This window comes from Echiichthys vipera, assembly GCF_963691815.1.
Source record: "Echiichthys vipera genome assembly, chromosome: 1".
NCBI classification, from domain to species: domain Eukaryota; kingdom Metazoa; phylum Chordata; class Actinopteri; order Perciformes; family Trachinidae; genus Echiichthys; species Echiichthys vipera.
Genome location: NC_139826.1, coordinates 16851369 through 16869329, shown reverse-complemented (window position 1 = coordinate 16869329; position 17961 = coordinate 16851369). Strand labels below are relative to the sequence as shown.

Here is a 17961-nt window from a genome sequence, read left to right as displayed (position 1 = left end):
TTCGATTACTAAAGCGAGGTTTACGCTCGCCGTACTGTCCCTGGCGCAAGGGTATGCAAGCCATAAACGATGTCCTCACTTATTTTGCGTAAAGAGCAGAGGCTCCTCAAGTTGTCGGTCATTGTATTGACCCAGCGTGTTTGGTTGTAAATCTGTCTGAACCGGTGGGGGACCAGATAGATCTGCCAGAGCAAATAAAACATGAGCTTGCAGATTTGTCTTTGGTTCCCAGGCTAGGAACACCCTTAATAGTCAAGGGGCAGAATACAAAGTTCTGCTCTTTAACACACATAGTATTATACTTCATTCATAAAAAAGTGAACCCTGATGATAAAGTTCATATAAACAGGAGACAAAACCTGAATAAATTAGTGAAGGACTATAACAGATGCAAATGCTTCCATACAGGGCTCGACGGGTCACTGAATGGTTGGGAAAGTATGGAAATGGTGTGAAATATGTTTTGGCCTTCACAGTCAGCAGATCTAAACCCAGTTGAACTCCTATGCAAGATTTTAGAGAGCACTGACGCTGTTCTGGAGACACTTTTTCTTTAAATTGTTGTCACCCGTCTTTACTTGCTCCCATCGCCAAGCACTCCTTTAAGAATTAACGACCAATGTCTGAAGACATTAAAAATTCATTTCTGTTAATATTTTGATCCTCAAGGCCCAACAACAACTACCAACTACTAAGAGTCAAACACAGTACTGTTCAAGCAATGCAAACCCAGACAGATAATAAAAACAACAACATGCTGGATCTCATACTGACACTAATTAGCACTGTGAGGGGAGGAAGCTCCCTCATTAGACACGCATTTAGCCAACATCAACAGCAGCGCTGGAACAGAAACAGCCATTTCAAACTGTAGAGTCAAACCGGTGAGGGGCAAGCTCCACTGGCCATGGGTCCATCTGCAGTTCAGTGACCTATGAGCCTCTCACTCATTTCTTGAAATTCCCCTGGATTGAAGTAAAACAATGTAAGTCCAAAGTATTAGGGTAGAAAGTTGGAAGTGCTCGCTTACTTGTGCCACTCTTTCCTATATTTTTTTTTTTTTACGGGGGCGATAAATGTAAACAATTAAATGCAGGTTGTTTTATATGCCTTGAATTTAAGTTGTGATGTGAAATCCCCATTAAACTGCTATCTGTGAATATGACATCAAAGCTTAAAGCAGGTGTAAATGGCAGATTCAAGCGAGCCTTGAGGCAAGTATACAGTATAATATATTTATGAAGAGTTGCCCTTTGGGAATAAAGTCTTGAATTCCAAAACACATAGTGTGTTAGCTGTTCTTGGTAACATCTCATCTTTAAATCGCCTTAAATGTGAGGGAAAAGCAGCTACATGACTTATGGGATACACATTCACACACTGTTTCATTTTTGATGAGTCTGGTTTTCCTTAGTGTTTACGAGGACATCAATCCAGAATAAAAGTATTCAAATATTGGTCCCAGATTTGATTTTATTCCTACCATGTTTCACCCTTATGTTACAAATTCATTTATAATGGCATCATAAAATGTCAACGCATAACAATCAAACAAAACACTGAGTGGAATAATGAAAAAGAGACACAATTTAAAGTCTCTTCCTCACTTCCATCACTCTTTCCTCATGTTTCCATGGATACATCCCCCCATCACTTCCTTCTTATCTTTTCTCTTCCAGTATATCCCTACCACTCCCTCATTGCTGTTCTTACCCCAACCAAGGACATATAAAGTACAAAGACACCCTTTAGAAAGGAAATTTAAACAAAAGGATTAATGTTCTGTTACTGTATTGATCCCTGGGGGGGAATTCTCTTTTCACTTCTTCTTTACCAGTGGGTGATCAGCTACACAACAGCGCCCCCAGAGACAAGAGGGAGATTTAGTGTCTTGCTCAAGGAAACTTCAGCAGGGTAGACATTTGCTGAAATGGAGATTTAAAGTTTGGTTTCCCTGCTTAACATTTGGCTTTCAGTGGTGCCCACAAGCTCAACTGGTAGAGCTGGCGCTCTTATATGCAGATGCAATCAAAAGCGCTCACAGCTGTGTCGGCCACACTGGAAGGCGAAGTACTTCCGCAGAGCTGGCCAATCACCGTGTGACATGGATATGAATCTTGGATTGTCGGTTTCAGGAAATTCTAGAAAGGTTCGGAAACAGTTCACCCTCATCTGGAAGACGTTCGATCTTCCAACAAGCAGTTCAGATTAAGAAGAAAATAGAAATTTTGCCCTACTCCCATAGAATGTTTGTATAGTGAGATTTAATCTATCTCCCATCAGCCTAGATTCTAAGCAATTCTACACCTCGCAGCAGCTTTTCGGATTAAATGTCTGTTCAATGTGAATATATTTGCATTGCATTCTTGCGCTTCAAGGCCCTTCATCACATGTACGGCTGATTCTCATGCACGCATATAGCAAAACTGAGTGAACCCCGCAGCACTGTATGCACTGAGGCCAGTTGTGAGGGCATTACTGGGTTGACTATAGGGCTGCAGCTATCAAATCTTTTTGTAATTGAGTATTCTACTGATTATTCCATCAATTAATCGAGTAAAAATGTATTACAATTTGCGTTATTTTGCAAAAAAATCTATTATGTCTGGGGTAGGCCTATGTGGTGTGGTAATCTAACAGTGGTGGGGGTTTGTGTTTGTTTGTGTTTGAGTGTGCATGTGTGCATGAGAGGGAGAGGGAGAGAGAGACAAGATGTGTGTGTTGAAGGCAATACACTCGCAATTTACCATGAATACATTTACTATTAAAACAATTCAAAGTAGTGCATACAATTTAACCTGACGCACGTGTTTACTCAAACAGGTTTCGAAGACAAATAGATTTTAGAAAATTGTTTTCGTGTCAAACTCCAGCTATACAAAACCACATACAACAACAATATCATACAGATAACATACATTTGTAAAAACAGAAATATATCAAATTTGCAATAGTAGAGATATAGATAGATATTATCTGGAAAAGCGATTGGCTCTCTTCCCGTTTACCGTAACGTACAAAACGCCACAACACATTTCCTTAAACAAAACTAAAAAGACTGATCAGGCAGGCGGCGTTATGTTTAACATTCATTAAAGAACTAAACAGAGGCATTCACGAGGACAGCTAACGTTACCCATTCTCCTCCTGTTTATCCACTACAGCAACCGCCCTCCTTAATCCGGAACAGCAGCGCTCGGTGAAGTGGCGTTAACAACGGGCAGCTTTCAGCTCAAATGCTGAATCATCAATGTTGTGCTGTTGTGGTTTAACAGTTCTAGTTAACAGTGGAGATATTTCACCATTTCGGCTTCATTTTTAAGTGTGAAATGATCCTGGTGGTGTGCATCCGCAAAAACGGTCCGTGTTGAACAATGATCCCTGCGCCGAACAGGCCGCATAACGCGCAACATAGGAATTAAACAAATCATCGAGGCAGAGATTTTGCCTTGATGCATTTTTGTAATCGAGTAACTCAAGTTCTCCACTAATTGTTTCAGCCCTAGACGAATATACAGTATTTGTTTACATCCTATCTGTATTTTAGGATTTGATGACTTTGTCTGTCTTTTTAACAAGGTTCTGGACTTTGTCTGGAGTTTCCCTTTCACACATGGAGCACACAACTTCTTTGTGTCAGACACGTTTTAACTTCCTGGAAATACTGGATTTAGACGAGGGGTGACGCCTGTGTAGATGATGGAGGCGGTACATAATTGGGCCTAACTCGCCTTTCCTTGCATTTGTCTGATGATATCTGCAGGCTTTACCAACAGAAGTTCCTGAATCTTGTTGTCTCTCCGGTTAGACATTTCTGCTGCCTTTCACCTACTCACTGCCTCAGTGTAAACTCGATATCAGCAGTAATTGCTGAGCAACACAAGCGTCAATCAAACCAACACTGTAAAATGGCTGTACTGTCTCAGACTCCCTGGAGAAGAACACCACCCATCCATAGATGTGTAGCTCTGCTGAACATTCATCACAAATTGTAAAACTATTCAGGTAACTAGCCCAGCATCACTGGCACACATACTGCACAGTGTCCTGTTGTCAAGCCTCATCACTGACAGAGAGACACAAGAACAGTGTAAAAGGACAGACAGAGAATGAGAGGACGATAAGAGAGGGAGACAAAACAGGCATCCACCTACACATACCCAATGCATACACTGATGCGCACACACACACACACGCACACGCACACACGCACGCACACGCGCGCACACACCCTCACGCACACACACGCACACGCACACCACACACACAGCTAAAATTACATTCAAGAGGGCATGAACTAGGTCACTGCTCTGCAGGAAAGTGGTAGTTAGCTAAGTGAACAGAGGCTGGCAGAGACATAAAGGCTGAAGGCGAACACCAAATGCGGTGACTCAACTTTTAGCTTACTACTCACAATACCATAATTTGTCAGGCCAGATGATTATGGTCTGATCACGATGTGATCAGATTGAAAGAAAAAAGATGACTAGCAATTTTGAACTGCAAATTATTTCAGGTATAAAACAATTAGGACTGACAGACAACTAGTAACAACAGTAAAAGCTGGCAAGGATGATGAATTTAGCCAGACCAGCAGCCAGACTAAGACTGACAAGCATGACTCACACCTAATGAGCATTACATGCTAGAGTTGTCTATTAAAAACTCTGTCTGCGTACACTCCACGAAGCAGATTTCAGATTTAGGAAAAATATATATTATGCACCAAAATAGTCAACTTATAGTGATATCTTGTCCCGTTGCCTAAAGATTCTGCTGGATCACATGTAGAATCTGTTTACAGAGATTAGAACCAAAGTGGTGGACCGACATGGCCCCTCCAAACCACTATGTTGTAAAAAGTATCCCTGACATTAGCTACCGATATGAGGTCAAAAAAAAAGATGCTGAATGAGAACTTGTCATCAGCATTGGTAAACTCGGGGTACAAAGTTGTTTTTTTGACTATGTTGGGCCAAACTAGACTTCTGCACCTCCTCCTGGCTCTGTTTTCAGGCTTTAGAAAATTTAGCCCAGCTGCGATGGGAGCCTTTGGCCAACCACAGGTCATTTCAGAGAGAGAGCGTTCCTATTGGCTCAGGATTGAGAGGGGAGAGGGAGAGCTGCAGGAAGAGGTCTCACTCTGCTTCAAATCCTGGTGTTTTGGTTTTATTTGGACATAGATGACACTAAATTTAGGCTACTCCATGTTTTGCTAATTTTCTCTAAATGACAACACAGTTGACAAGATTTTTTTTAAGTTGAATCCCAATCATATTTATTCGCATTAGCAAAAATTCAAATATGCCAACACTTCAACCAAACAGTCATCTGTTATGCAATGGGGAAAGAGCAAACTGCATGTATTATTAATGAAGTAATATAGGGTAAACTGTTAGCACACTTCATAACACAAAGCTACATTTTGGTGTCATTTATGAGCAACTCAATGTTGCAGGCCTTATTTTCCTAAATTTCCTGAGTATTGTGGTGTTCAAATAGGCCTACACATTATACTCATACAGCACATTCTAACAAAGTGGCATTACACTCTGGAGGTCGTTCAGCATGGCTATAACCAACAGGCCCTAAACATTAGGCCTTTGTGCTTCGAGAAACATCAGCCTCTTTTTTTTAAACCCTGCCTGCAGCACAGCCGAGCGCTGCAATGTGCTGACACCATCATCAGCTATTCTAAACCTTTCACAACAGCTATATTCCCACATCCTGAAAAAGAAAGGAGTGAGAAAAAAGAGAACAGCTCCTTTTAATTTATCTTCATTTATAAGAGGTGTGTCTAATTTTTACTGTCTGATAAGATGATTGGTTTAGTTTTTGAAACGCATATTGTGGAAGCCCTGAATATGATTTTTGTTTGGCTCTGCTGGACCTTATTCAGCACAGACACCCTACCACTGATGGTCCACGGACGAATGGCTTATAATCTCCTGGGTAGCATACAGATTGTGTTGTAGCAGCAGCAGTGTAATAACGCATTATCGACTTAAACTTGGGGAAATTCATTTATCACTGTACAACTCAAGCTAGCCAAGAAATAAAAAACTGTACCGTAGGAAAAAAATTCAGCAGAGAAAGTAGGAGCCTGAATTCTTAAGAACTTGACAGTGCTTTTTGTTGAGACTGACAATTTTTCAGTAGACTATTATTTAATCGAATCATCATACATGTCATATACCATTATATCATGAATCCATCTTCCAACACCACAAATGACGTAAACCTGGTCCAAATACCAAAACACAATGCCTGTATCATTCATCACAAATCATAATACATAAATCACAAGATTTTCTACTGCCGTGGCTGGAAATATGGGCACCCATGCATTTTTTCTTCTTCAAATAACACACAATTTCTTCCAAAGAATTGTGGAATGAAAATATATTTTGATCTCCACACATATATATTACGTTGGTTTGCAGAGGAATCAAAACATAAAAAGCTTAAAAATACTGAATACTCGCTTATTCCCCAGAGAAATCCCCAAATGAACTGGATAATATTAATGACACAATTTTGACTGTCTGCAATCTAATAATTACTCATACAGCCAGTTTAACTGGAGCAAATAACTTATTAGGGCTGCACGGTATGCAATGTGCGATAATGTTGAATAACAACAACTATATTACTTACGATAAATAAAACATTAAAACGTACGGTTCTGCCTTTCTGCTGCTTTCAGTGTGCTGCTTAATTACAAAAAAAAGTATACATTTTTCAAACATTTTATTGAAAAAATTAAACATTGAACTTAATGCAAAAGACACAATAAAAAAGAATGATTGTTGTGTTTTAAAGTGCCGTTTTCTACTGATACTTAAAAAATCCCTGAGTGTCTTTTGCGATGTGTTTATTGCACAAGTTGATATTGCGATGACGATTTAAAAAAAATCTATTGTGCAGCTCTAGTACTTTGTCTGCTTTTTTGTGATGCTGTGTGCAACATAATGAGCATGGAGAAAATAAAAACGGCAGAGAATTGTCTGAGGACGTCAGACAGAAGATCACACCATCTCAAAACTACAAGTCCATCTCCAGAGACCTCGATGTTCCTGTGTCCACTGTGTGCAATGTTATCAATAGCTTTAAGACCCATGGTACTGTAGCCAACCTCCTTGGAAGAGGACGCAAGAGAAAGGTTGACCAAAGAGTGCCGCGAAGGATTGTTCAAATGGTGGAGGAAGGACCTTGGACAACAGATTTAAGCTGACCTTCAGACAAAAAGTACAACCGTTTAAACCTGAACCATCCGTTGTTTACGCCTTAAAATAACACTTACAGTCAAACATGGAGGAGTTTCACTGATGTTTTGGGGTTGTTTGCTGCCTCTGGAAATGGGTGGATGTGTGTGTGGCATTCTGATAACCAAAGTGTATCGGAGCATGATGTTCCCCCCACTGTAACAAAGGTGCCTCTCCATCGAAGGTCATGGGTGGTCCAGCCATCGGACAATGGACCAAAACACACATAAAAAAGCACCCAGGAATTGTTCAAAAGAAAGCGATAGATTGCTCTAAAGTAGCCAGCAATGGGTCTAGATCTGAATCCCATTGAACACCTCTGGAGAGATCTGGATGCAGCGATTGGAAGAAAGCCCCTACAAATCTGAAAGAACTGGATCAGCTGCAAAGGAGGAGTGGGCCAAATCTCATCGAAGTCTATAGGAAGCGCTTGAGAGCAGTTATTTTCTCCAAAAGTTGTGCTACTCAATATTAAATCTAGGGTGTCAATATTTTTTTAATTCATGGTTAAGTTAAGTTCCTGTACTAATAACAGTGAAAAAAAGAATTGTGGAGACCAAATACTTTTGTCAACTTCAACTTATTTCAGTGACAGTTGTGACATGGTTTTTTAATTGCCAATATTTTCCGCCACAACTGTAATGAGCAGAGCAGATTAGACACCCCATTAACACAAGGTTAACACAGGAGACGACAAATATAGCAGCCAGCTGAGAGACAGCTAGTTTGCAAATTAATATTTGGAGAGATGCCTTCGAGGAAAAACAGACTAGAGAGGGTATCATCAAACAGTGCAAGTCAAAGAGGCTCAAACTGCATTCAGGGAGGCACAGCACTCCAATCATCAATGTGGCCATGACGGTCATTCACTGGAGCTGCTTGAGAGATAAAAGGTACAGCAAGAGCCAATGAATGCATTCTTTATAAGACAGAGATGGAGGTGGACTCCACAGTGGTGAAATACCTGACCAACATCACTACACCAACACTCATAAGGCAACAAAAGAAGGCCAAAAACGACTGAGGATGCTCAAATCTATGAGCCACAATGAAATAGGATCTCCTGACAAAGCCTACTGTAACACTACTGAAGGGTTGAGCCGGACAGATATGGCTGGTTGACGCCCTGCAATCCCTTGGGTTACTGAGATGAAAATCAGTTCAATCAAGGTGTCATTTCAGGACGCACGTCAGCTCAAACTGACAGAGGAAATGGGTCATTTTCAAACAGTGAGATCCGCAGCGGCAATTTAGATCTGCGAGCGTGGCAGTGATACCTTGGTCGAACAATGCTGAGTCATTTGAATATTTACATCTAAATGTCCATCAATCAGATGACCTATAGACTACGAAGGGAGGATGTCTTTTTAATTACTGCCTGCCACTGAAGTGCACTGACAGTGAACTGCATCGGAGCACATCTATAAGCTCCAGGCTGCCAACTGGTATGCACAGTATATGCAGCTGCCTTGCTGCATGCAGTGAGTGCACCATCCACATTACACGATTAGACACTGCATGGCAGGTATGCAAGGAGTCAGCAGTAAATTACTCACTCTGGCCTTGCTAATAGACCCGCATAAAATGGTAGCGATGCAGCCCAAAAGAAGTGCATGCAGACCCAGACAGCCATACCGTAACAGGACCTTCACATCCCTTGGGCAGCCAGTGTGAGATGCAGTGCCCTCATTAAAGCAGTGGAGGATACCTGTGGCCTATCAATGATCTCAGACAGCCCTGTGAAGAGTCAGCCAACTGGTGGTGGTGGTGGAGGAGCGAGCAGCCAAGGCTACAGGTTATCTGCTGCAGTGCATCTCCCCGGTGCTTTAAGGTGTCAAATCCCCCCCTCCGCGCTGGGTTGTGACCAAAATGTGGTCTCGACTGCACCACGTTATATACCGTTACAGCAAATGCTGCCCGGTACGAGCTTTATCTTAACACGGTGGGGTTGTGTTCACTTTTCCCCGCTCAAAAAAAACAACATTATTCACCCTGACACACGCGCTGTATCTTTAAAAGAAAAGGCCCGACAACTTAACAGCAAAAACTTTGTTCAAGACAGGCCTACGCGAGACATCTCCGGCCTCCTCCCGTGTGTCCCGCCGTGAGGAGGTGGGTTATGTCGGAGGGTGTAGGTTAGTGATGGGCAGACCCGGGCTAGTGTGGCCTGGTGTAGCCCCTTCTCCTTTATGCGTCGCTTTCCCCCGTTCTCTCCATCCCCCTCTCTCTCTCGACGCCATCTGTTTGTGGCATGAGAGAAATGTGGAAGTAAAAAAAAGAAAAGACGACATTTTGACTGTAGTTGCTGACCTACATCGACCGTTTGTTTGCGGTGTAGCGCCAAAACCCGCACGGGAAAGACCCTCGTTTAAAAACGCACACACGGACAAATATCCAGACACACCGAGCATTCATTTTCGACCCTGGTCAGGAGGAATTGAACAAGTTACGGCTGAAACACTGCTCCGCCTCGCCGGGCCACCGGACAAGTCAACGCTCCAGCAGCGGCACATATATACGTTTCCTCTATTGTCGTCAAAAAGAGGCACAGAAACGTCAAAATCATGAACTCACCTGATTCCAAAATCGGTTTATGGTGGCGACGTGATTGTGGTTAATTTCAATATGGGAAAACCAGTTAGAACGGTTGGTCCCCGTTGTGTTGTAGCAGGAAGGAGGGAAGGAAGGCTGAGAGGGGCTGACGTGAATGAATAAACAACTGAGCTCCTCCTCAACGCCACAAGTAAAGGCGGACTGTGGCTGACTTTAGTGGGATCCACCGGCAGCCGCCGAACATCCTCCCCGTGGGGTCTCTATCAGTGCACACCGCTGTTTTAAACAAGCTTTACACCAAAGTAACCGACTACTAAACCTGTACCTGTGCCAAAGCATGTTGCTGATTTTTTTTTTAAAAATGCCACTTTTTACATCATCCCTATGAGAACTCTACTATTGTATCGTTTTTTTATTTTATTATTAAGTGACAGAAACCTAGGAGATTTTTTTTTTTACTGTAAAACACATATTTTGTAAGGCATTGACAAAATCCACCAGGTGGCGCTGTGTCTGTATCCTAACAGCAGGACTGAACGTGGCACCATGACTAAACTCCATAAGGACCACTTCCAGACATGTTTTAACACATAAAAATACTTTGAAATGGATGATGATAATTTGTCTGATATATTATATTATTCAACAAAAAAAGGTTTGCTTAACTACTCCAGGGTAACATTTTATAATAAGGATCGGTCATTAGTATATAGGCCTATAGGCCTTTAGTTAAAACATTTTTTTGAAACATTAATTTACTTAAACATTGATGTTTTCTTGATTAGTTCATCAGCTAAAATGCTTATAATTGAGGTATGGCATGATTTATTTATGATTTGTACTGTAGGTGACACAACACATTTGTTTTATGTAATCAAAGACCTTATTAATCATTTACAAACATTTATAAATGTTTTGTTGATGATTAGTTCATTATTTACTAAAAGGCTTATAAATGACTTGTGATTGATTGTTATTATAAAGGGTTACCAAATGGATGATGTGACGTAAAAGTCCATTATTGGTGTATGTGGACCAGGGGCTTCAAGTTTCCACGTGTGTAAGTTGCATATTGGACATTTTCTTTACAAAGGCATGATGAAGTAACAATACACAAAACACAACAGTTTAGTTGTGGGAGCCAGCTGTTTGTCCCCAAAATGGGATGTGAGTCTGCATAATGTGACTGTGCACACATTTTATACCAATTAAAATCACAACAGGCCTAATACACATAACATAATTTGCATTATTTCATTAGCATTGACTAAATCTATTTCAGAGGAAAGCTGCCACAGTGAGTACCAGATCTCAGCAAAAATATTATTGTTTTTTGGATTAAGTAATTTAAAGATTAATTGGAATAGACTGGGGAAGTGCATTAGGGTAGGAAAAAGAACATTTTAGGTAAAAATAGGCTTTTGATGTACCCATTTGCCCCTTGCTTCCTCAGTAAGTCACTCATCACTCACTTTGATTTATTCCATTAAAACTTACCCCTGTGTCCTGCAGTGATGTTTTGATGTAACAGATTCAGAAAAAGCGAATTATGAGTAAATGTATTGAAACTGTGCTGCAACCATTTATATCCTAAGATAAATGTTCAATTCAAACACTAGAGGGCACAAGCACTCCACTGAGCAGATGTGACTGAGCATTCAATGTCTTTTCAGTGTCCAAATGATTAATGTCTTGTATGATTATTTAATGAATGAGTGAATTGATGTTAATGTGGGAATTACTGGATCAGTGTTCCTCTTAAAAAACTGTCAGAGAAGATCAAGGCAGGTTCACGACGTGTTCAGTGGCATAGCTCATTTTTAAGACATAAAGTGATAATGGCTTAATCAGGTTCATTTGTTGCCGGTAATCAGATGATTGTGGAGGGTTTGTGTATAATTGTAAAGAATACAGATGTGCTCTTGGTCTGTGTGTCATAACCGATGTACTGTGCTATCAGTCCACATGGAGATGCCGCGCGGCCCCCCTGCAGCCTGTGATTATCCAGTATTATTGACAGAATATGCTCCTTTACATAAAGATGCTGCTGTGGTGCCCTTCAGTATTCAGAGGCCCATCGACACAAACGCGCTGCGAATTTAAATGTTTGCGGGTTGGTGGTCTCAAACTTAGGTTAAAACTGTGTCAGCAGAGTGAGATGAGTTTTTATTGATCGTTATGTTAGAAGATTCAAAGGTAGAAAGAACACTGCAGGCGTTGTCAGAGGGGGAAATCTGCAGGTAGAGAACAGCACTAGAGCATCACAAACAGACAATGTGTCTGGGAAACTCACTGGGTTATAAGTCATATTTCTAGCCATGTGAGGCGTTCTCATATCTTTTTGTCATAACATATTCCTTTGTCTTTCTTGTGTGTGTGACCAGAAAAGCGCTGTTCGCACAAACAGAACAAACAGAATATGTGAGGTAACAGTCAGCAAACACTTTGACTTACAGTAACACATACTCTTTTTTTTTTCCTATGCCAACATATTAATATTCTAGTGTGGTACTGTTGGTTCATCATGATGCGCTACCATGATAATTTGACTGCATGCTTTTCGCACTGCAGAAATCTGTGCAGTGGAGTCTTTCAAAACGGCTTAAAAATGTTGTTCCTGTGGGTGGTTGATTTAACAGCGAGGCCTATCTCCTCCTCGCCTTCCTCTTCTCTGCCCTGCCTGTCTGGACTGTGATTACCATCTGCTTCATCACTTTGGACGGTCCACTGTTTATTGTGTGTTCTCTCTCTCTCTCTCTCTCTCTCTCTCTCTCTCTCTCTCTCTCTCTCTCTCTCTCTCTCTCTCTCTCTCTCTCTCTCTCTCTCTCTCTCTTCTTTCTCTCTCTCTCTCCCTCTGTCTCCCTCTTTCCTCTCTCCCACACACACACACACACACACACACATACACACACACCACACACAGCTACAAACACAATGAAATAAGATGCTAAAGCAGATTCTTGTCAGACCTATTTGCCAATAAATCCAGCCTTCTATTATTCGAGGTGCTAAATCATAGCATTAGAAGCATGTGTCCATCCAGTAAGTACAGTATTTCCAGACTAATGCAAGTGAGTGTGTGACCATTTGTTTCTCAGCAGGAGGAACACGTTGCGCAGTGATTAATCTAAAACAGATATTCTCTTAAAGGGAAAATTCATCAGAGGGAAAATTTGCCATGTGTTACTTGTTACGGCCAATAGTTGAGACCTATTTTGTAACCAAATATTAATTTATTTTAAAACTACACACAATACAGCCAATGATGATGCAATCTACCAATCAATTATGTAACAGGTTACTGACAGTGAATGCAAGAAAGAGACTGAGACAGATAATAACAGGAATGTGGGCAGGCTTGTGCAGCATACCTGAAATATGATAAAAGGTATTGTATTATCAAGGTTGTACAATTCCTTACACTATACCCTCTTTAGCCCACAAACTCAGTTGAAATCATAAATAATAAAGCAACCCGCTAACAGATCAGAGCCTTGATTCACATCTAGCTTTCGGACCCGGATCATTATTCTGACTTTTATTTTTTCTAGCCATAGTGGCAATGCTCAAGGAATCAGTCTGTCACTTTGGTCCAGACTGACTTGGACATTCATGTTCCCTAGAGAATGAATCCTTCTGACTTTGGTGAATCCCTGACTTTCCTCTGGCTCCAGTAGTTTTATATTTTTGTCTTTTAGTGAAATATCTCAACAACTCTTTGATGGATTGCAGTAATTGTAAAACAATTTGTGATTCTTTCAATTTAACAGCATCAGGTCAGCTTTTCCAATACTTTGATTTATGTCCAAATATCTGGGGATGGGGCTGATGGGTTTGTGCTATTTAGTAAATGTTAGACTGCTAACACGTTAAACCACGATGATGTCTTTCTAGGTAGAAAAACCCCTGCATTCTGTACATACTGTAAAACTCAATGGTGCTATGCAAAAGGGGGCGAGGAACGTCTGGTTATTGTCTCATCTCATTAATCTAAAACGCATGTTTGATGCTTTCATGTCAATGTTAGGCTTGAGACCTAATTTACCCTTTGGGTTTGTGACGCTAGATTTGGTTCAAATAAGCACAGCAGAAATGTTAGATAGGTTGGAATATCTAATTGTTTGAATATAGGCTACATCTATAGTCCCTGTGAACTGGGCTGCATTGTATTCACCTGGGTAACTACGCACCGTCAATGCACGTCTAAAAAAAATGCTTGTTTTTACCACTGACAGGCTCAATATTGTTATTATAGTAAGTGTCTGATTACATAAATTACAGAAATAGGATCCAGGATGAAAAAATACCAAAATTCATTTGTAAGGTGATGCAATTCATTTGTAAACAGAGGCCCATTCATTTAGAACGCTGAATTCACCGTTTTCATCCTGCAACCAATCAGAATTGAGTATTCGCCCACATCATGGCATAAAAAGAAATCAATCAAAATAGAAATCCACTAGTTCTTGTTCTTTCTTAGGCTTCTCTGACATTTCTTCTGAGACCAGCATGTTCAGTTTGTTACACCAGTGGATTTTAAACCTTGGACTGTCATGTGTTTGACATCCATTCAAGTCACTGTAGTAGCCTACCCTGTTTCCCCATTCATGTGACTGCGTGCTTTTATTGGGGTGTAACAGCATTACCTCATTCGTCCTCTGACAGTTTGCTCTGAGCTCTTATAGTGTTTTCCAAAGATGCACAGGCAGGGCGTGTTGGGGCAACTGAAGTTCACATGTTCAAATTCAAACCAAATCCCCGGAGAATGCACACATGCTGTTGCGTAAGACCATCTTTCAAAGAAATACTTTCTGTGTTGTCATGAAGTGTTTCAAACAATGAGCCTTTTTTTCTGTTTCAGGGCAGCAATTGCACCCAGGCTCAGATGTTATTGTTTTTGTATTCAGCTGCAAATGTTAGAATTATGTATGCTTCTTTACAAAATGCTGAACGGCAGTGATTAGGTGTTGCGATCCCATTCCACAGGATTGTAGGAAAAGTATGTGAAGTATGACAGCCGTGTGAATGCCACAGTGGGGTCAGAGTGTCTCAAGAATCCCACTCAATATAGCCGAGGTCATTCTCGCCCCCCTGACGAGAGACCAGCAATTAATACAGGGGCATCCTCCTCCTATGACACACTGCCCCACAGCCTGCTGGACCAAGCTCCTGTGCCTATTTCAGGAACTCAAGTTAGGTTTGTTCAGGAGTGCAGGCTACAGTATCAAATGTATGAGAGCGTGCAGACACACTGTCCACAGACAGACAAGAAACTGGAAGAGACGTCTTCATCGACAACTGGGTAATAACCTCAACATATGCACACCATCATGGAGGTCTGGTATCATGCAGCTCTCCTGCACTATTTATTGCTGCCAAACCACTCCCTCGTGGTTACTATACTGTATACCATTTGAATAAAGATAAGCAGAGTCCTTTTACATTGCTACCGTCCATTATAATTGAGACCTCTGTGTTGGCTGCAGACAGCAGTACACTCCCACACAATAACACTTCAGGAAAAATATATCTGAACATTTTTTTCAAAACTGCACTTGATTTGATTACTTGAGTGCATGAAGAACTCAATTTATGATTCTTCAGCCAAAATGTTGTTCACCAGGTGAGAAAAGGAAAGATCCTCATGTATTGCGAAATACAGTCTGTCTGAGCCTTTGAGTCCACTGAAAAAAGAAGACGCTTAAAGGATTTAATGGCTCTTTACATTGTTTTGTTCTCCACAAGCTCAATATGACCTGCACATTCTCTCTTATTTTAACGTTTCCTAATCCAGACAAATTATCCCCCCGTTTGGAGTTATGAAGCTTACAACTTCAGCATGTGGGCTAACTACTGTTAGGAAATGTACAGAAGTCATGATAACTTCTGCATAAGAGGCAAGATGGTGGGACTGTCCCTGAACAACTCAAACACTGCCCCACAAACCATCGATCATTACCGTCATGCAATGCTGCTGCTACACTGCAATTTCCCAGCTTGGGATCAATAAAGTCTATCTATCTATCTATCTATCTATCTATCTATCTATCTATCTATCTATCTATCTATCTATCTATCTATCTATCTATCTATCTATCTATCTATCTATCTATCTATCTATCTATCTATCTATCTATCTATCTATCTATCTATCTTTCTATCTTTCTTTCTATCTTTCTTTCTATCTATCTATCTATCTTTCTTTCTATCTATCTATCTATCTATCTATCTATCTATCTATCTATCTATCTATCTATCTATCTATCTATCTATCTATCTATCTATCTATCTATCTATCTATCTTTCTTTCTATCTATCTATCTATCTATCTATCTATCTATCTATCTATCTATCTATCTATCTATCTATCTATCTATCTATCAATAAAGTCTATCTATCTATCTATCTATCTATCTATCTATCTATCTATCTATCTATCTATCTATCTATCTATCTATCTATCTATCTATCTATCTATCTATCTATCTATCTATCTATCTATCTATCTTTCTATCTATCTATCTATCTATCTATCTATCTATCTATCTATCTATCTATCTATCTATCTATCTATCTATCTATCTATCTATCTATCTATCTATCTATCTATCTATCTTTCTTTCTATCTATCTATCTATCTATCTATCTATCTATCTATCTATCTATCTATCTATCTATCTATCTATCTAAATAATCTGACCAACAAAAAAATAATTGTGGAATGTAAACATGTTTTTTTATTTCAAAAGTGCACATTTTAGCTATTTTCCAGGTTAGTTATTTTCAAAATCTGAATATAAACATTCCAAAACTTTTAATTCAAACATATTGATATGAAGAACAATAAAAAACAGAAAGAAAAAATAGAACAATAAAACCAGAAACTCAAAACTCAGGTGGGAGCGCCTCAGGGAGGTCAGGTCTCCTACTGTCATTGCAAACTCTGTGCATTGTCACTGCTGTGGATTGCCGTGGCTGTGAAACACACCTCTGCAAATGAGTTATGTAATTCACAGTATCTGATATTCCTTTAACATCCAATTGTATGAATACTGACCTTTGCACACACAGATTCATTACACATGCCCTAAAGTTGTACTTGCACCAGAACATCCCGAGTCTCCCACCATGCATCACCCTTTGAGGGTTTAGTGTATTGTTAAAGAGCACTGCTGATGAACACCATCTACCTTCTTTTGTCGGAGCACATTGTTCAGTGACACTGCACAAATCAAACAGGCAGCAATCCAGTCCCTAAATGGCCCATCTAAGACTATTTCTGTTCTACCTTAATTGTGAAAAGTGTGATAACCCCTTTCCCACAGGTTCTAGTTAAGATCAGGCCCCCAGGAAGTTGCCAAACGGTTCGAATTGCAACTACGGGGGCGGTGATTACCTCTGGCCCAAAAAGACTGTTTCCATCGACTTACATGGCGAAAGAGACGTCTGTAAATCTGTCACAACCCCTGAAATGACTAATTTTCCTATCAGAATTTGATCCATTCATTCTGAATTATAGATTTATTTAGTATTTTTAAACATGGCAGTTGAATTTTTCAGCTTCATACGTCAGTGAGCAACTTTCATAGGAATGAACAGGGCTCCGCCCCAAATGCTGTATCCAGTTTTCTTTATACATCCATGGTTTAGATAATAATTTCTATACTTACTTGATAAATAAACTAATTCATAACAGACTTGGTGACCGTGGTTACAACAAGAAACAGTTTAATACTATGATGTGAAAGATTGTGGTTTTTAAAACATTAGGTAGCGTGTTGAGTCATTTTCTAATGATAAAATTTGGTGAAAAATGTCAATATTAACATCAGCATTTATTGTTTCATCACAGTACAGTCGTAATTTAATTTACAGCTCAAAAACATGTTTAAGTGAGCAATACCTCTTGAATCCTCTCTTACATTCATCCCACCAACTCTTTCTCATCCCTATACTTCTTAAGATATATATATATTTTACCTCGTCTTGAAATGATTTATATTCGGATTTCGCCACGAACAATAAAAACTACTTACCTATAGAGATAACTTCTACAGCATTTCTACATTCTACATTAAGACTTTAAACAATAAATGTTAGTCCACTTTTGTGTTGTTGTACTGTGCTTCTTGACAGACCAAAG

At 40.0% G+C, this 17961-nt stretch overlaps 1 protein-coding gene across 1 annotated transcript in view; it reads right to left on the bottom strand.

Annotated features, from left to right (window-relative positions):
- The window catches only part of znf710b (zinc finger protein 710b), a gene marked incomplete at its 5' end in the record, with an annotated part of 30179 nt that extends 20227 nt beyond the window's left edge, over positions 1–9952 (bottom strand). Inside the window, one exon of the mRNA XM_083914712.1 lies at positions 9840–9952. The remainder of the gene's footprint in view (positions 1–9839) is intronic.
- Between the last annotated feature and the right edge of the window lie 8009 nt (positions 9953–17961).